We start from the raw sequence: 21,538 nt of genomic DNA, 5'->3' as shown, positions 1-21,538 counted from the left end.
TGGGCTCATAGATATCAGCTGATCTCATGACAGTACAGTGGCGTTAATAAGAGCTATGCTGCTACTATACTGCTATTTCTATTTCGACGACACTGTATATAACTTTCTGGTGGACTGAGATGGGCTAAGTGCCTATGTCTAATTTCATATACCCATTAGTAAGTATAGAGACTGCATTGCACAAATAAGTAAGCTACTGAGCGATAATGGTATGAAATGGAAAATGGAAACAATTCGTCACGAAGAAAAGGCAAATCTTTCGTCGGTGTTCACAAAAGATCAGAACACCACATCACACACTGCCCCGTGCTTAATTGCTTCAGAAGCATATAGAAATACATACAGGACAGAAAAATCGAATTTCTAGCGTCAACAGACATCCGTGACGTCTATGGCGAATACCAATTCGTCTAATCAGGCACACGTGAGCGTGAACTCCTTCAACTAAGATTTTTTTTAAATAATAACGATGTGTTCAGAAGTTCTTCTTGGTGTAATCTAGCTTTTTTAGCTGATTTCCATCGGGTGAGATACAACAGGATTGCATTACTCCTTGCCTGATGGCCCAAGATCGGCAATGTCCGAAACCCTTGAAGACTCCGCAAAGCTCTATCAACAGCACGTTGAATGTAACACCGCTGTCACCCATCCACGCCATTAGCACAATATATACCAGCATCATGACAGTGTTGCACTCGCAAATATACTGTGGTCTGCACATACCATACTGTTTCGAGAGTATACCGAAGTACCGGTACAATGCTTGCGCAACTGCCACAGGAACATTCTCATTTCCTAAGCAGATTTTCTCGGTAACTTGTCTGGCGTATCTTTCAGGCGCCGAAGTCACTTTCGCATGTACGTTTTCCTAAAAAATGACGACGCAGTCGGACTCATGCAAATCACCATTGGGATGCGCTGTTTAATCTTGGGAACAAACCAAACCCACCGTCTAGTTAAAAAATAATAAGTGTCTTATCCTTTACGATAGAAGGATACACGGGGGCTAACGTCTTGAAACATGATGGAAGTTGAATCATCCCTCTTTAGACATTTCTCGCCCTGCCCAACACGGTTGGCCTTGGCCATTTTTCATTTCTCGAGATCTTCATAGGAGCCGTTGAAAGCGACAGATATTAAAGTGGACTCCTCCGGGAGCTTTATATATGTGTGGACGCGTTTCAGATGAGCATTCCGTATATGACGTTGCAGCTTTATACAAGTGGCCCAAGGAATAGAACGGTGCCAGCGGCCGGTAACATTTCTGCTGTTTGGTACAACAGACATGTGTAAGATAACTGCTTTTCGTGGTCATTTTAGTATACCAATGTGTCGCACTCGTGTTTATTTCTGCCTTAACTATTTCATTGTTATTCCCGACAGCGCGAACGCTGCATGGTTCAGAATTCGTCTGTATAGAGGCGTTCACCTCACAGACCTCGGGAACAGAAGTATTTTATTTATTAATGAAATTCTTTAGAAAAATTATCGTCACTAGATGTATTTGTGGTTGTTGTTTGAAAAAAATGTATTCGTCTGAGTGGAAAGGCTGTGGAGGGAAAGGGAAAGGAGGGAGAGGGCATCGCGCTTCATATTCAGATAAACAAACAAAAGTGGAGACATTACATTTGAGTTGAGAGCTTAATATAACGCTAAAATGTCGCACCACAATAAGACGAATACCATATATCGAATGCCCGGCTGTATATCAATGATTATGATGATGATAATTGGAGGTTTTTGGCGCAAAGCGACTGAGACCATAGAGCGCCAAAAACTATAGTGTATCAATGTTCGACAAATATCATATTAGTGGTATTATTACTACTATTTTGTCCGTCTTCAGGACTCGGGTCATGTGCAGTCCTTGTTGACGTGTGCAGTGTTCTCGAAACTTATTTCGAGTTATAAAACTGATTAAGCAAATATGCTATCATTATTCGCGCTTTTTGTTCGTTAGAAACCCAGGCTACACATAATTCGCCAGAAGGGGGCTCCTCCTGTGGCCATAAACATAACAGCATATATTAAGCATATATTCATATGGGATTTAGGCTCTTGTGCGACTGACTCCCTTCAAAACACGCCTATATTTCATTTCATCTTATGACAGTACGAAGCCAATCTTACACGTGAAATATGAAAGTCTCAGAACGCTACATAATGTTCCTCTGATATGTCATGTCGTTCAACTTCACGACAGAGAGTTCGATGACATAACAACAACATAGGCTTGTGTGTAGACGAGCCTATAGCTATGTAGTACGACGCAATATGCAACGCAGATCTGTATTCTCAATACGGGACAGTTTCGATCCAGAACAACACCACGCACCGTTTCCAGCAGTAAGCACCCTGTTTATTGCCACGTACAGCACATTCCGTTCGCCGAGGAGGAAAAGTTTGCAACGGTAGGGGTAATACCAGACGATAAGGACAAAGCGACTGCCTGCCGATAACTAATTCTTGTTATTGCTATCACCTTAGCTTTCTCACTATAACCTGGCACAAATCGGAAACACCACTTCTCTAACAAGAACAACAACAACAAAAAAAAAAGAAAAGAACCGTCTCACCACAGCGACACTCATATCGCCACTGGCACACTTGAACCGTCTTCATATGAACGGTCTTTTGAAGTTATAACATCGTTTGTCACCGTTCGTCGGTCGAGTTGCCTTGACCGCCTTTAATTTAAATTGATAATGACGTCGGATTTATACCGTCGGAACCGTCTCGTCCTCGACTACCCTTTCCCCAAGGTCGTCCCTTTCCCGTCACGTGGGACGCTTCCTCCTCTCTCACTGGCATCCAAGCAGCATCGGGACGGTTGTCATTTGGAAAGCATCGGGGCCAGCCGAAGAAAGACGAGCTCACCTTTGTGATTCACAGACCGACCAGGTACAACAGGTAGGGAGGCGACACTGTACGGGACTGGCACATGATTGCGGCGGGTGAGGCCGGTAAATGAAGGCGACGGGTGACGTACGCACGACAGAGACACACGGGTAGGGAACACACACTGGGAGTTTACCGCATACGAAAAGGTGAAAGCGGAGGTGGAAAGGAGGGCAGGAGCAGCAGCAAAAACCTCTTGTGCTGCGCGTGCGCAGTTGGCGTGCTCCGGTGGGCTGTTTGTGCGGTGCGCCCTCTTGAACGGTGGGCTCCCCTGGCGGGGGCCTCCCTACCTAGGCGGTGACTCGCAGAGGGCTCCACCTGCGCCCGGTCCGGTGCCGACCTGGCGGCGGCGCAGTATCAAAGGCTCTCAGATGCGAGATGCTGCTTCCAGGAAGTGCAGCTTCTTATTTTTTGTTCTATTTATTTATTTTTTAATAACGAAGCGAATGGTGCGCACACGCGGACAAAATGGATGGGCACGGGAATGACCGCTCGTACAGATACGAATACACGCTGGGAAGTCAAAATTTCACTAGGCTGAGTTTTGAGTTTGAGAGCGTTACAAAAAAATTGAGAGAGTGGGGATTCTCCGTTTGAGGGGTCTGCGGGGCTTTGGATGTACAATTTACTTTGGTGACTTTTGTGATATTGGCTGTGTTCATGAGTTGATGACCTTGACTGGTACGTTGCAGGCAGTAGTTGACAGTTCTGAAACAGCTAAGGAACCTGTCGCGGACGACGTTCACGGCCGTTGGCAATCGACCGCGTTGGAGAGCGTTGGGACGAAACTATAGAGCCGGTAGACGTCGAAGGCTGCTCTGCGGAGTTTTTCGTCCTATATGCTCTCAGACAAGCTATGCTCCGGAAGTACGTAATTATACGCAGAAAAAGAGAAGGGATCACAACACTCACTTCATTCAGTCTATTAAACGGCATCGGCGGTTCTGGCAGGAGGCAGTTGTCGTATGCGGTTTTTGATGGAGATTGGGGGCCCGGTTAGAGCCAATCGAAGTTTTTTATCTCACGAGAGCAGATAGTGATGTTCACCTTCGTAGCAAATTGAGGGAAAGAGGTCAGTGCCCCAATTATGAGCATATCATAGGTTATGCTGTTACGCACGCATGATAGTTGTTCACTGGTGGTGTATCACTACGAACAACGCGTATCATCGCACGCAGCGTCGCCCGTGGCACGGCGTGCTCAGGCAATGCAATGCGATTGCGCGTTCTCAGCGCGAACTTGGGAAAAAGTTCGCAGTTTCAGAACAAGGTACCTAAGCAGACTGAGGCACAAAGAAATAGGGTGTCATTACTTCGAGTTACTAGTTGGGTACTCGTCATGGCAGTGACGATATCGCTTATTTATTTCGGAACCCCCAAACCGCTTGGGTACCCTTTTCCGTTCAATACAGAACGAAAATGTCTTGTCGCATACTGGCCTCGCCAATGCCTCACATGTCCTTATGGGATAGCGACCGTCACGTGAAAGGACTAAAGGACTATAAAGGACTATTCCGCGTGCAAGTATGCGCGTGCGTATGCAGTATGTACTGCATGCGTTCCGTTATTCTGAGCACACGTGCAGTGCAAGTGAGATTTGCGAATACACGTTGTCAGCAATTATCCTTGGCTGACTTGTGAGAAGAAATCACTTTGAGTGACTAACTACAGCCATACCTTAGTATCAGTCATGATGGCGTACACAGGTTTTTGCAAAAATAACAGGACACGCGTCGCTTCTTCACATTCAATTACCATCACAAGATAGATTTCTACATGGCATCAGTCAAGTATTTTACCAAGAAAACTGCCCAATCGAGGAAAAAAATGTTGATGTTGGCGAAAAAAATAAAAGGGAGGGAAAAGACGAACAATTAGAGCGGTAACACGGGGTAAGTTCTGTTTAGTGCCAAAATACCATTGCGTTCAATAAATTTCCTTAAACAACAGCGTGAGCGTAGCCTGCTCGCCGATCCACTTGAATCATTGCAGAAACCCCAATTCCTGTACTACAAAAACCAATATCATCAGGCGCTTTTCTCTTGGCTCATTACCTGTAACGGTTAATGAAAATTACTTTACCTTCCAACACACACCATAAGCGAACCCTACGCTCGAAACATCAGCCTCCAAACCATGATCAAGCAGGAAACTAACATCATAAAGCACACACGCTTCATTTCATTACTGTATTCCCCTTTCCCCTTCGTAAGCAATAATGACCACGATCATCGCATACCCTAATAAAAGCGCACCCCTCCAATTTTTATTTTTTATTTTCTTTCCATATCCTCCCTTCGCACCTTTCCCCCCATCTGCCACTCGAATTCAGCCTGAATATCCCTCCTCTCCACGTAGGAAGCTTTGTATGCAAAACAGACTCGGTGAATATCGAAGCTTGGGAGGAAGGGGCGAAGGCTAAACAATACAAGGTGCACGGACCACGTGCAGAACACCCACGTGACCGGTTAACGAGCGTGACGCCTTCCTCCCTTTCAGCGCACACCTTGAACATCCCCACCCGGTGCCTCACATACGTCATGGGGGGTGGGAGATTTGCAGAATGGATGGAATCAAGGTGGAATTTATCCTGGCCATCGGACGCGCTCAACACAAAGGAAAGCTTGAGAGGGGGAAGGTACACACACATACAGCACACCGGGAGGGGGGATCTAACCTATATTCCCCCTCCTGTTTGAAAGAATCTGGATGATATTGTGGGGAGAAAATGAAAACAAGAGAAGAAAATCGTGGGACTGGCAGTCCGTATGAGTCACAAAGGTAAAGGGGGAGTAAAGGGGGTGTACAGGAGGAGGGAGGGGGGGGGGGGAGTCTCCTCTGGCAGGAACGCGCGCCCGCGCGCGTGCTTCTCGCATGACAATGAAGGGAACGGTAGCCCGCTAACCGTTACCATTATTATTTGGGAAATGTCCCCCCCTGCATCAACCTTCGTCGGTTGTTCTCAAAAGAGGGGGTGCTCACCTTTCGAGAGTGTGCGGGGACGAGAGAATGAGGATTTTCGGACCCGCTTTTCATAACGGGACACGGCAGATGGCACTGTATGTGTGTGTGTGCGCGCGCTCTATCGCGCGTGCATGGGCTTTATTTTTGTTTTGTTTTGTTTTTGTATTTGGTCTAAGTTCATTCACGTAAGAGCGGGACAAAGGTATGCTCTAGTGTGGGTGAGCCTGTGACGCAGCATACATTATTCGGAAGGTATATTATAATTGGAAGATTGGGATATATGAACGTGGGGCCTTCTGTTTGCGCTCATTTCATTCTCGTGTTTCTCAACGCCAGGAAACCGGTAAGCGAACTTCATAAAATCGGCTGAAAAATGGCTTCTGGATGTATGGGTTTCAGAATAGTCGTTGCTTTATGTCACTTGATTTACCACCGTTCGAAGCAGAATATTGCGAACTTTTGTGAACAATATACAGTTAAGGTGTCATTAGCCATACCGTGCTTGCATATTTTTGCCGAGTCACACTGCCTTTCCACCATGCTTTGATCACCTGAACTGCCATCTCCACCACCATCATTCATTCTCCACAATTGGCACTTGGACAGCGCCCAGCCTGCTGGCCGGCATAATCATTTCTTTATGTGCGTGTGTTTGCCGAGTCGTACATAAAAATTAGTTTTCCAACTAAATGGTTGCCTTTGGTACTCGAGACGCAGGGTCTGCGTGAACGGATTTGCTCCGAAATAACACTGCACTTTTAAGAACCACCTCACCATGATTACCCCAGCATTGTATTGGGTGGCAATTGCCACTGTACATATGTGGCTAGTGTCTCGATCACACGAATTTTCAAGTCACTCAAAAATTCGTGATTTGAAAGTATTAGAGAAAAATAAAAATAAGCGATGTCGTTGAATGGTTTGAATGGTTGAAAAACCGGAGGAAGCGGCTATATTGGCGTTTACTTTTAAAATAGTATTTTAGCCATTTTTTACCTTCGGGTTCCACCATACGTGTAACAGCCGCTGTTAAATCTACGAACGAATGACGACGATGCACTATTTTCTCATTTACTGAATTCATTCATTAATTGGACCATGTCTTTCTTTTTAATTATGCCTCTTGGGCATCTTGGGGTTGGTTTTTCTACTTTCTTTTCTATTCACGTGTTCTCGAGTAGCAACCTCACCCGACTTTGTCGAATCTCACATCTCCATATTTTAGTTTTCAATCAATCAATCAATCACGACATTGCTTTGCCTCACTTTATTGAACACTATGTGAATTTCTCGAAGCAGCACCGGCTGCAACTCACACTTCGCACGCACAATGTCACAACGTGTTCAGTTGGAAGGACTTCACGATTAACTTCACGGGGAACTTCACGATTAAAATGGAAAGCCAAAAGCACCAGGTGAACTCGACAGAGTCCCCATAGATCACCGACTTGGCCCCAACGGTCGTGCCCCGCTCTGCCGTCAAACCGTTTCTGATAGCAGCAGCAGGAGCCTAAGTAAATAGCGTAGGCGTTATCACCTGGTGCTCCAATCGTGCGGAAGAGTTATCGTAGCAAGGTATGCAGCACGAGGCATCCCCTTGCTTCCTGCCAGCTCCCAAGAGATAACGTCTTTCTCCTGCAACGGGGGCTCACAAAGCTCGTTTATCTCTGGCTCGGCGCCTCCAAAGGTGTCTTTGCTTTGCATAGCGTCCTCGGGCTCGCCGTTAGTTTTAGAACCGCGTTCAGGAATTGGCTGCCGCCAGCTAAGGAGGTTGACGACCCTTTATCCAATTTTTGTCACTCGCTATATACATTGCAGTTCCATTGCAATTAAGCGTATCGATTGATTATCTGTTTCGATAAATATTCGAATACATTCGAATATTCGAATTCGTTTCGAATTCGAATTCGAATTCAATATTCGAATTCGATAAATATTAGTCGAACAATGTTGAGAGTGCCAATGTTTTGTTGTCTTTACGGAAATTTGTCCACCTCCGAGCCCATCTGGTTGAAAGGTTCCTCCAGTTTATGCGTTAACTAAAAGCTCTATAAATAAATAAAAATTATTTATCTTACCTTTTAGGGAATCACCAATCATCGTGAAATTGACATTTGCTGGACCCAACCGAAAAGTTGTGTAACCTATCTCTACCTTTAGAGGCGCTACCATATACCAAACACCACAGCAAAACTGCAAGCAAGCAGATCATCTGGTTTTTACGAACTTCCATACGTGAATACCCTGAGATTGAGGAAACACTTGAGGAAACACGATGTTATAAACACAACGGTCTCTTCTTGTGTTTTTAAGAATTTTTTCTCCATCGCACGGCATCCAAACACGTTGACATCTGCGTCATCATAAGCATACTATAGCTGAAGGGTTACTCCAGCTATGCGCGTGAACTAAAAGGGTTACGAGTAAACAAAAATGGCTTATCCTACACTTTAGGGACTCACCGACGCGCACTGTGTATCTCACATTTTCTGAACCCAAGTGAAATGCTCTGTAACCTCTGTAAGCTCTGTATGGCTACGGGTACGATCATACCAACACCACAAATAAAACTGATAAAAGGAAACACGCGAACTTGTATATAGTATAATTGGATACCCTGAGATTGAGGAAAAACTTGGCGACACACAACAATATCTTGACACACAATATCTTGGCGACACACAACAAACATGTCGACGTCTATGCATCACTATATAAGCATGCTTGTTGAAGGATTACTCCAGTTTGGGGGCGTGAACTAAAAGTTCTATGAATAAACAAAAATGGCTTCTTCTATACCCTTTGGAGAATAACCACCCGCATACTGTGGTTTTGGCGTTTGCTGGGCCTTATACTGAAATGCCCTGTAACCTCTCTCTCCATGGCAAATCCACTAAAGCTATAACATGATCCTTCGGCCTAAGCCAGCATTGCAGTTATTTGCGTTCGCGGAGAGTTTGTTGACCGAGTCGTGCGACGAAGATGGCCAATCATTCCCCCGGTGGAGTCATGGCGACAGGGCGCCCAGTCGTCGTAAACCACCTTTAATTGCTCTCTATCAGGACCAGTGAAGGAACACCGGGTTTCTGCTGGAGCCACTGGTGCAAAAGTCAACGGGGGCTATGCTTTATGGCTTCCGTATTTGACCTCGCAGGTAAACCGAGTGTGAGCTTGTTTTGGTAGCAGCATATGGTTCGCGCGGGGCACTGTGATGAGATTGCTTTGCCCTATCAGGATGTCAGAAGATGGACACACAGTCGTAAACATGCTGCGCGTGGGCGCGCAACAAGCCGCGCGCGGAGTCTGCGACAGGATTCAATATTGCGGGGAATTCAGTGCTGTATGCACGAGGGAGATGGAGGCCGCGCAGGGGGCAATGCGCTTTCCTCACCTTTAGTCTTTTCTCGTCGATATTCTCCACCCACAGGAAACCTTCGCTATAAATTGTTAGAAGAAAAGATATAGAAGAGGTGTAACGAAGGTATAAACCAGGGCTTGACTACCATATTCAAACGTCATCACCAACGTCTATACCCCGTTTAAACCATGTGGGAGGTATATAAATCGCCGAGGCTATACCTTCCACGCCAGTTGAGGGTATAATAAGGTACTTCTCTCTCGCGTTTATACCTTCGTTATTTTGTATACCTTTAGATATGAACCTGTGGTACCACACTATACTCTGTGGTGCAGACAGTACCATCTCAGCTAAGCAGTAATTTAATTGAGAAACACTGTCAGTAATACAGTTGCGTCGTATTTAATAGGGGGAGTGGTTTATAGCAGCGTGCTATGTGTTCCTGAAATGACAGGATTTACGCGTCCTCACTCATATATAGTTGCTCGCCGGGCGAACGCGGCCCCACATTTTGCGAAGCCACCATGTATTACACCAGTATCTGTTGTCCACCAAATCCATCACGTTGTTTCTTGCCTGGCGAGTAATCTGCACGAGCTCTCGTCTACGTTTTGCACCTGCACTTTGTGAATATGAGTTGATTCAGAGTCTGTATTATCTATACAGCTTTTGCAATGGAGTAGGTAGCAACCATGGTGGATTGCCGAAAGCTCCAATGTTTACTTTATTTTACCAATTTACTATCTAACTAACTAACTAACTGAATTTGTGGGTACGTTCGTGCGTGTCCAGGTATTTTCTTTCTCTCTTTCGTTCTCGCGGTAGTTGTTGTTATTTTTGTGTGGGAGAGATTTACTAGACGGATTTCACATGGTACTATACAACAAGCACAAGACACACATAACATACACAACACAAGATCAACGATACAGGGCGATGCAAATTGCGGATATTAACAAATGAGAGGCAATGAATGATAAATGATCATGGATGGGAAAAAATATGGATGGTGAAAAAAATATGTACAAAATATGAATTCGCTTATGACGGGACGCCGGCGATGGTGACGATGGTGATTGTTGTTTTTAAAGCACTTGTCGCTCAATATTGTTTTGTTCTAATTTTGTTACTAGCTGGACCAGGAAAGTGCCAGTCTTATATAGCGCTGAAATAAATTACCCCAGGCCATAGTAATGATATATTTGTTGTTGTTGTTGTTGAAATAAATCGAATATTCCTGTTTTTCAAGATAACACCCCGGGTTTGAAAATATACCTTCAAGGGGACAATGTTTATACCATGAGGTGCAAATAAATATACCTTCAGGGAGGTATAACGTTACTATACTTCTTAGGAGGTATAGCTTTATACCTCAAAAGCTATGCGCCCTGGGACAAGCCGTTTATACCCTAAAAGGTATACATTTTTCTAACGGTGTAATGTGGTTCATCATACGCGCATGCATTGTAGTAGAGTATCGAGGGAGCCAGAGTATTAATAAAATAAAATAAAAAAATTCTACGCTTCATACTTAACGAGATACAAACCCTCGAGCACACACGTACGCGCGTCCGGCTCTGACGTCGAAGAAGCGAGAGCTATGGTCACTCCCATTGGTACTCGTCAGCACGTCACCTCGCTCCCGCGCTGCCTCACTGGCGGTTACGCTATGCAGTGATGTCAGAGCAGGAGATGCATTTTCGCGGTTCCCTTAGTTAGAAGTCGGCCCAGGGCGCACATTCCCCCAGAGCGTTAGTCGTGGCGTTGCACACCACTGGTGAGGCCGACAACGGCGAGCTCTTTCAGCATTGCCACCGCCACCATCGCCGGATGGATTTCGGTATTTACGGTGCCAATTTTCGGCGTATATCTAGTACCCCCTTTGCGCTAAGACTTTAAACGGAGATTCACAGTGATGCTACTAATTGTCTTTCACATTGATCGAAGAATAGCATGGGACGATGTGTCACAATCCCTTTAAGTGACGATATAGCCGCTAGGACTCTTCCTTCGTGCTTGACGAATATCCTGGAACTTAGCGAAGTAGTGTTTCTGCATGTTCCTGTTATATCGTGCAAGGCTAACTGAAGTGTCTCAAACGAGTTGCGTGCCGCACTGACCTTAGACTACACCGTGGAGGGCCGCACAGAAAATGAATTACCGTAATTACCATAAAATACCATACAACAAAAACATATAATAATAAAAAGAGGAGCAGTGTATATGTTATGTATAGCCGGAAGGTGTGTACACAGTTCCACACACCTCTCCACACACCACCACAAACTCCACACACCAAGAAAATTCTTCACCAAGAAGCCTTCCCAAGCATCCCAGATTGCTGTGGCTGTAAGTTGTTGTTGGGATGCATAAGCAAAACATACTGGTCACATGCGGACGTGTTGCCCAACATGGACATAGCCAGCAGTGCTACGCCAGGCAAAGGTAAAAACAATGCTTGAAACCGATGAATTGGCAGAGCCCTGGACCGGCAATAAAGAAGATGTGGGTTCGAGTCCTACAGCTGGCTAACCTTTTGTGTGATTTCCTTCTTTCAATGCTCGAAACTCTGGCTTCATTCGTAATACTTCATTAAACTTTTTGAGAGGGCACCTTCCTTCTGTTCGGTGGTCAAAGGTACTCCGTCCCAAGAATATAGCTGACCGCAGGCCGCATGCGATCCACGCTGACTGCGGTCCACTGCGGCCCGATGCTGACTGCGGTTCACGTGTTTGAGATCCCTGCTGTAATCATATACATGCTCCCTATCGAAATGATTCTTCACACGAGGCACTAACAGAAACCCTCAAATATGTATAGGCTATCCGCCAGAATATTCGGGTAAAACTGGCTCTCACTCTGTCATGTTCCAGAGGGGCATCCATCAATATCGCTTTCGCACCGTGCGAAAAGCCTGAATGGCGTGTTTACGTTCCACCTGCAACAGCTAACCCTCTCAGTTATAAGCGTCTCCTGTCACCGTCACCTCGCGCATGACATCATGAAACGCCGAAATCAATGCATACTAGACGAGGTCTCGCGCGGTTTGCTCATTTCACCTATACGCTGCACTGAACCAGATCTGCATATACTCCAGGGAGAAGTCTGGAAATATGATTTGCCGTCTCTCTTTTTTTTAACGAGGTAACTCCCAATATCTGCCCTCCCTACAGAGTTTCCCCGTGGATGGATGTATTCCTTCGCATCGCATATATCGCGCGAGGAAAACTGTATTCAAAACGGATGAATGATTGATGGTGGCGGCAAGTATATGCGCACGTGCAGTGGTGGAGCTTAGGGAGCAATGCGACTCGTCCCCGTAGGCATGACGATGACCTGTCAAAATTGGCTGAGCCCACGTCTTTGACTGCGGCCCAGTCCGCAACCGCGGGAAAGGGACTTGAGATATTGGCAGGAGCACAATTCTACGGTGCGACCTGAACTGGAGGAAATAAAGATTGGGCATACGGAACAGAAACAATACAGTGCGCTTCTGAAAGCCCTCCTCTTTGTGTTTCAGTATAGAGGTTCTCAATATATTTATACTGTGGGGGAAAGCCACTTGAAATATCAAAATCTCCTAGGTGTGCGGTAAGGAAAGCGACACGATATCTGTCGCCTTCCTCGACAGCCGCTTCAATATATATTTATACACTCTTCTCCCCCCACGTTGGTGACTACTCTTATCCGGGTGGCAAGTTTTCTTCTCTTCTCTCTCTCTCTCTCTTTTTCCCCAGCTGTGGTTCTTCAAGTGTAAAACGAACCTGTAACGGTGCTTATGTATTTATGGTGTCAGTGAGCAATGCCATAGCAGAAGGTGACCCCTCTCTCTGGTAAAAGAACTCCGGGGCTCTGCGTTTATTGTTTAGGTGGAATAAGAAATTATTGCAGTAACAATTGTGATGTCACGGTACAAAGGCGGGTGGCACAGACCAGCGTCACTATGACATAGTACAACTCTCGCTTGCTTCTCTTGCCACAGATGGATCTGCGTGTGGATTAACCTGAACGATTTTTCAGCAATTCAATCCAATTTCAGCAATTGGAATGTCATAAATTTCGCCACTGGACTGCGTGATGTGGAATCTAAAATAGCGTGCTGCACCTAGATTTTAAACGTCCACGTCACGAACCCCCCTCCTTTTTTCTTTTTATTTATTTATTTATTCTTCGTTTTTGTTGTTTCGGACAGACCCTGGCGGGATTTCCGGCGCGCCGGTAGCGGAGTGAGGGCACTTAAATAACGAGCGACAAAAAAAAAAAAAAAAAAAAGTGAAGAAAACGGGGGGGAAATGCGCAAAAGGAAATAAGGGAGAAGGATTTTTACTGTCGGTAATTGGTTCCACCAGAAACGACAAGTGTTCTCGAACAAAAACAATGCTGTAAGCGCTAAAAGAACACAAAAGGCTGCACAAACACAGACATCTGTGTGTTTGAAGACATATGACGCTGTCTTTGTGTTCTTTTAACGCTTTTTGTGGTATGCAGAGTACCAACAGGCCCAGCCGGACATTCTGCTGATTCTAGCTGATTCTAGCTCATTCTAGCTGATATGCACAGTGCACGAGAGGTCTTTCATATGCACCAACACCACCTATAGATGAAGAAAGCCTGATCGCTGAAGCAATGTGCCTTATAATGTGACATTAAAGGAGCACAGAAAGCCATCTAAAGATATTGCGTTTCTCACGCATTATGAAAGACTGTGACTTGGTTTGACGACCAATACAAAAAAATACAAAAATACAAAATCTCTATTCGCAATATTTTTCGTACAAAAATTGCACCTGAACATCGACGCGCGCCCGCTCAACTCGCTCTGCAGGGCGAAACCAGGAGGAGCAGACCTGCTCAAATCGTCGCCGGTGATGTTATTAAAGGGACCATGAAATGATTTTCGCGAATTTCGAGAACTCTGCAGGAAACCGTTCCCATGATCCCTCATTATCGTACACACATTGACTTTTAACCGTATTCAGTACAACGGGGGCGCAGTTATCAGATAAAAATAGCAGGGCGTGACCGCTAGATATATGCCTTCGAAGCGGGGTTACGTCATCGCCATCCAATTCTCTCAGCCAACTGTGAACGACGGGGAGGACACACCCCGCGGGACCATGTGGGTGCATGGTTTCGGTTTGTACAACAGCGACGTCGTATATATGCCGTCGAAATCACTTGAAATATGGCGAAAGGCAAATTGTCAGCAATGAAGGAAGAGATTATGCCACACACACAGCGTCTATGGATCGTTCGGTATACTTAGGAGTTCGTAAATGTCACCGAGGCAGGTACGTTCTGACGAAGGAAAAAGTTCAAAGAGGAAAACGTGCTCCGGTAACCATGCTGACAGTCAAAGGCTATATTACATTTCTCGTAGGATTCTACGTCAACGGTGTCATATATTACCTGTACGATTATGTCACTGTATTACCCACGTACATACAATTTGCCCCGATTGTTGTGCTGGCAACCAGGGGAATTCTCAAGATGGCGGAATAAAGGGTATATCGTGAACCTGACGGTGTGTGCTTCCCATCAAATGTCAAGCAACACAACAACTGGCGACGAGTGCGAACTCCTTCGGGCACATTCGAGAGATACAAGTGTTGTACAGCACAGATGTCAGCCTGAGGGTGATGCTCACTGTCTTCAACAAGGAGTTAGAATTCATCATAGACACAGGTGCTACGGTGAACATAATCAGCCTTGACACGTACAATAGCATCCCGCAACCACCCCAACTTGTCCAACTCGTGCCAAACGTCTCTGCATATGGATCGAAGAATGAGCTTCCTTTACTAGGAAAGTTCCGGGCACCATTCTCTTACAAGACTTCAATGGTGGAAGATACCGTCCTTGTCACAGCAACACCTAGTGATTCAATGCTTTGTTTTCGGTTGGCTGAAGCACTTGGGCTCATATCCATTGCTTACAACGTGGCGACAAGCAAGGAAAACATTGTAAGCAAGTACCCCAAACTGTTCACTGGCCTTGGAGAGTCAAAGGGATTTGAAGTTCAGCGTCGACCCAACGGTACCACCAGTCGCACAAAAAGTGCGTCCTCTTCCATTTCATATTCGTGAACCAGTAGAAAAGGAGATCGACAGGCTGATACAGCTAGATGTTATTGAAAAAGCCACGGGTCCAACAACGTGGGCATCCCCCATCGTCGTGGTTCCAAAGCCACACGCACCTGACCAAGTGCGTCAGTGCGTCGACATGCGCCGCGCTACCCAAGCTATTATACGAGGACGCCACACATCACCTACGCTAAAAGACCTCGTTACCTGCCTAAACGGTGCAATGATGATCTCTAAACTGGACCTAAACGACGGCTATCATCAAGTACTACTTAAGGAAGACTGTTGTCATATCACAACGTTCGCAACTGACATGGGACTTTACAGGTACACGCGGTTGGACTTCGGAATAAACGCAGCCGTCGAACTTTTTCAAAATACGGTTCATCAAGCACTTGCGGGCATTGGCGTGATAAACGTCAGCGACGACATCCTGGTATACAGCAAGACCGAAACAGAACACGACGACTCCCTTGACTCTACCCTGAAACGTCTCGCCGACTGTGGAATAACACTGAGTCCAAAAAATATTTCTTCTTCCAGCGTGAACTAGCATTCTTCGGACATATCTTCTCAGAGAAAGGCATCAAACCAGATTCTGCTAAGGTACAAGGCTTCCTAAATATGTCACCTCCAAGAGATGTGTCTGAAGTCAGAAGCCTTCTTGGAATGATCACTTACTGTGGCAGGTTTATTCCTAACCTAGTCCAGCTAACAACGCCTTTACGTTCCCTGACAAAGAACATGGAACTGGACAACAGAGCATCAAAAAGCACTGGACCAGCTACAAGATGTGCTCACGCATGCATAGCAGCAACCTGGCCTACTTCGACCAGAACAAAACCATCCATCTCACGTTGGTGCAGGTCCAACGGGATTAGGAGCCATCCTCGCGCAGGATGGTGGTGACAAAACTCGTGTGGTGGCATATGCCAGCCGTAGCCTTACAGAGGCAGAAGAACGCTACTCGCAAATCGAGAAAGAGACTCTTGCTGCGGTCTAGGCCATAGAGCACTTCAATATCTACCTCTACGGAACACGTTTTGTCCTACACACTGAGCACAAGCCGCTTGTGAGTATACTGAGAAATCCAAGTTCGCGACCATCTGCGAATATTGAACGACTGTGTCTACGAATTCAGCAGTACAGCTTTACCGTACAACACCAGAAAGGGTCAGGAAATCCTTCAGATTACATGTCCCGACATCCTTTCGGGCAAACCAACACCAGATTTCGAATCAGCAAGGCACCTGACGAGTACGTCCTATTCCTGTCAAGAATTGCATGCAGTACCTCGTGCAATAAACACCGAGGAAGTCATTAAGGCAACATTGGCCGATGTCACGTGTCAAGAGCTCACACAAGCAATTCAAGCATTGCCCCTCTATGAGGCATGATCTGTGGAATAAGCCGCACGTCAAACCCTACAAGCCTCTAGAGACTGAACTGTCTGTGACGCCACAAGGTCTAATAGTGCGAGGCACAAGGTTACTGCTACAGGTCTTCAGGAACGTGCAGTTCAGCTTGCCCACAAAGGACACATGGGCATGGTGAAGACTAAACAACTGCTCCGCGAGTCCATTTGGTTTCTCAAAATGGATACCCTTGTAGAAAAGGCAGTGCGCAATTGCATTCCATGCCAAGCTACCACACATGGACCAAAACGCGATCCTCTAAAGCCAACTCCACTGCATGACGGGCCATGGGAAAACCTTGCCATGGACTTTGCAGGCCCATTTCCGAATGGAAAGTATCTTCTGGTACTTGTGGATGAATATTCCCGCTTCCCGGTGGTGGAAGTCGTTCCATCAACCACAGCGTCATCAACCATAGCAGTGTTAAAGGAGGTAAGAACTCCTATCTGCATGTATTTATTTACGGGTTTAATAGATGTAATATTGTTCTTCTACGCTTCGTAATTCTATTTACAATCTATTGTTCAATTCTTCTCCTTCATAACTTGTGCAGCGTTAATACAAAAACGCACTCCCTTTCGTATTCGGGCGAGTACATGCACCGCCGTCCAGATACCTCTATCCATCGTTACGTCATCTGAAGAATCGTAGCACCCAATCAGACGCCAACGCGGAGGTGCACATAACGTTCTGCATTACCCTCTTCAAGATTAACTTCACTACATGGCACGCTCCTAGCCAACCATCACCGCGAATGACAATGTTTTCGTCTCTGATTTGTTGAAAACGGGAGGCGTAGCCCATTTTGTAGCCGCGCATAATAGATACATAATAGGCTTTGCCTCTCGTTATCATGGGCGAGAACGTTGTTATTCGGGAAGATGGTTGGCTAGGAGCATGCTATGTGCTGAAGATATGCACCTATCAAATTCACCTATACAAAAGGTGTCACAGCAACACGTTGAAATCGCCGTTTGGAGCCGACACAGTCGGCGGGCTGGCTTGGTACAGTTCATAGCTCCTTTAAGAAGAACTCTGTCACAAGTCCTCATCCCGAAGCAAATAAAAACTAACAACGGACCTCCTTTCAACTCCACTAAGTTTAAACTCTTCGCACAGGAACTCGGTTTCCGACATCACAGACTGACTCCGTTGTGGCCTGAAGCGAATGGAGAGGCAGAACGCTTCATCCAAACAATCATGAAGGCGATTAAAGCGTGCCATGTGGAAGAGCAGAACTGGATGCAGAAAATACATGACTTTCTGCTCTGCTACCGCGCTACTGCACACACCAGTACAAAGCTTTCGCCATATGAGCTTCTCTTTGGAAGGAAAATGTTGACCACCTTGCCGAGTTCGGTACACCATGAGACCACGGACACACGCGACACAACTCTCTCGAACGACAAAAGAGCAAAAGAAATATCGAAAGCACGAGCAGACGAAAAACGTCATACGAAGGAACGCACTCTTCAGAAAGGAGATACTGTTTTGGTCAAACAGAAGAAAATTAGTAAGCTGACGTCGACATTTGACCCGGTGCCTTATATTGTGGTAGAAGTCAAAGGCAACCAAATTTCAGCAAAATGAAGTAATCATGTCATCACACGCAACGCAAGCTTCTTCAAAAAACTTGGAGCGGAGTACAAACACACACCTAACGTAGAAAATAGCGACGAAGACGACGAACTGCTTGATGACACCAGACGCGACGGCCCACAAAACTAAACCAGTAACGGTCCACCAGATGATGATCAACACCCCGACGGTGTTTCCGCACAGGACTGCTCTCCCAACCGGTACCCCATCAGAAGTTCAAGAGGTGTGCCACCAGACAGGCTCAACTATACCTAGCGTGACTTTTGAACATTTTTTTACCTCGCGTTAGTCATTTGTGTTTTCACCTATATTTTTCAAAAATGTTTCTACATATAAGGTGGAGGGGAAATGCCATATATTACCTGTACTATTATGTAACTGTATTATCCAAGCGTACATACAATCTGCCCCGATTGTTGTGCTGGCAACCAGGGGAATTCTCAAGATGGCGGAATAAAGGGTATATCGTGAACCTGACGGTGCGTGCTTCCCATCAAATATCAAGCAACACAACAAACGGTTAGGTACAATCTTGTCTCCAGGTCAAATTAAAACATATTTCATGACGAACAACAACATATACAGGGTGTCCACGCTAAGTGTGAACAGATTTTTTAAAAATATATAACACTTTTTCCAAGATGAAATCAATTGCAATATAGCGTATGCTGAAGGGCACTCCCTAGCAGGGCATTAGCAAAGTCCAAAGGCAATGTCTTAATTAACTTTCATTAATTAACTTTTTAATTATAAAAGCTACACAGTTGTCCCAATGAGAACATCTGTTCCTTTCGGTCACCTGATATCGTAGCCGTTTTCAGAACAAAAATCCGTTCGATAGATCGCCCGCAAAAAATTCGTGAAGGAACGCCATTTTTTTCTTTATTTTGTTCAGTGCGCTTCTTAGAAGACGCGTTTTTCCTTCATCCCCAATGGGAGAGGGGGAAGGAGAACAGTGCCGCCTCATGCGTCGAAGATGAGCTTTAACTTGCGGAAACAAAACAAAAACAAATGTATCGGGTGACTCTATCGGAACTGGCCTTATCTTGGGTTGCACTTTCTGTTTCCTTTTAATCTTTTTCCAGGACGCGAGAGGCGATAGTGTGCTCTTTCAACCTCTCGCATTGGGGGTGAAAGAAAGACGCGTCTTCTAAGAAGCGCAATGAACAAAATAAAGAAAAAAATGGCGTTCCTTCACGAATTTTTTGCGGGCGATCTATCGAACGGATTTTTGTTCTGAAAACGGCTACGATATCAGGTGACCGAAAGGAACAGATGTTCTCATTGGGACAACTTTGTAGCTTTTATAATTAAGAAGTTAATTAATGAAAATTAATTAAGACATTGCCTTTGGACTTTGCTAATGCCCTGCTAGGGAGTGCCCTTTAGCATATGCTATATTGCAAGTGATTTGATCTTGGAAAAAGTGTTATATATATTTTTAAAAAATCTGTTCACACTTAGCGTGGACACCCTGTTTATTGTGATGATGAAGTGGGGAAGTTTTCCACTCTAGGAGTGGAACGCTACCCCATAGCTAGGAGTCTAATATGAGTGGTGACAATGATGAGTGATGACGATGAGAGATGACGGGAATGATCGAAGTGGCGATGACGATGCTGGACGTGATCGTGATGGTGGGAATGTCCTAGGGCGCTGCTGGGGTCATAATGAGTCCTTTAGGCCTGTCGCCTCAAAGTGCATGACGAAGTATGAAAGCTTGTTTGCAAGTTTTGCAGTTTGCTCGCAAAAGCCCGTCCACGAATCGGCAACATGTTCTGTGTATGATGATGTCACGGCCAGTACGCCTCGGAGGCGGGCCGTAGCAGCTGCCGTTCACGCCCGTGGTTAATATAGAATATCTTCGTTATTTGAACCATTTTCAACTTCGTATTTCACAGAGTAAATGCTTTAGTACAAATTAGAAATGAACGCGGGCATGCCAAATATCCTCTCATGGTACCTTTAAGGTTCCAAGGGCGACCGCATTCCAACCGGGGTCGGCGTTTCCCGCTGTTTCTTTCTTCCTTTTTTCGTTACTCTCCCACTTGTCTCTGTGCAGCAGACGACGTTTCGCTAAACCAGTCAGTGGGCTGTGCCGTAGTGACGTCAAAGCGACAATGGCGGGCCTTGCCACTGTTGAGCACAGTCCCGATTTTTTAAATCGAATTCTGCGATATTTATGCATCTGTCGAATGAATCGCTTCGCAATAGGCAGGATAACGGCTTGCTTAAAAAAAAGGTAGTGGCTCAAGTGCTTTCTGTGGTATTTAAGGGCGAGTTCACATGAGGGACGCATCCCTGGGAAAAGTCCGCTTTGACGCGGTGCACGTAGATCGAGGAGTCCCTGTCCCCCTCGAGCATTCACACGGGACGAGGGGTGGGAGAGGATAAGTCAGTCTCCAACAACACTTATCAGGCTACGTGAACGAGTTTTCTCACTTTTCTGCGCTGTGATTGAACAGAAAAATGGACGTTTTGCACTTTGAGGTACATTTCATCTAAAAAGTTCCACAATACAGGAAACGATTGCACTAGTGAAATAAAAAAGAAACTGCTATAATGTATGACAACACTCATTTCGTGTTCGACGTCTTTGCGTAGGAGCAGGGTTGCCGTGCCGCGGAATCATAAAACGTCCACTTTGTTGAAATGAAAGAAATCAAACTCCACTGAGTTTTCAGTGAAAGAAACAGACAACTGTCAGTTCTCGAGTCCGGACAGGCACTAAAAGCTATTTACAGGACAAAGCGACATATGCATATGCAAAACCTGTCATAATCATAATAGTCATAATCATAATTTATCTGTTGTTGTTGTATCTTGCAGTAAGGTCACATTTCCAAGCAGCGAATCAAAATGTGCGTCTTTTCCGGTTCGCGGGGGTCCGAATCCCCACCGCGGACCGGAGAAGACGCACATTTTGATGACGTAGGCTGTGACGTTTACACCATCCGCGGACACCATCCGGGAATGCGTCACTGGTGTGAACCCTGCGCGAACCTGTGTGGTACGTCCCGGGTGGGTCCACACGAGGGACGACGTACCTATATGGAGATGAGCAGCCATCAGTCAGATGGGCAGCTGCTGGTAGTCACAGAAAGCATGTGTTTGAAATCGTACGCGGCGATTGGCTGAGGCCGACTTCATCCCGAATTAAAATGTCTACGTCGGGAAGGTGTGGGAAGAGGCATTAAAGGGACCATGAAAGGATATTTGATA

The 21,538-nt window shown here is 45.7% G+C and overlaps 1 protein-coding gene across 3 annotated transcripts in view; it reads right to left on the bottom strand.

Moving 5' to 3' along the window:
• Positions 1-21,538, bottom strand: part of LOC135385332 (zinc finger E-box-binding homeobox 1-like) — a 491,031-nt gene that overhangs the window by 324,347 nt on the left and 145,146 nt on the right. The window contains exon 1 of one of the 3 annotated variants that reach the window (XM_064614592.1): positions 2,878-3,027. The exons of the other annotated variants lie outside the window; for them this stretch is intronic. The gene's annotated coding sequence lies outside the window, so the exon portion shown is untranslated. Of the gene's footprint in view, positions 1-2,877; positions 3,028-21,538 lie in introns of those variants that run through there. 3 annotated transcript variants of the gene reach the window in all.

Source organism: Ornithodoros turicata, chromosome 2, assembly GCF_037126465.1.
Source record: "Ornithodoros turicata isolate Travis chromosome 2, ASM3712646v1, whole genome shotgun sequence".
NCBI classification, from domain to species: Eukaryota; Metazoa; Arthropoda; class Arachnida; order Ixodida; family Argasidae; genus Ornithodoros; species Ornithodoros turicata.
This window is presented reverse-complemented; position numbering and strand designations above follow the sequence as displayed.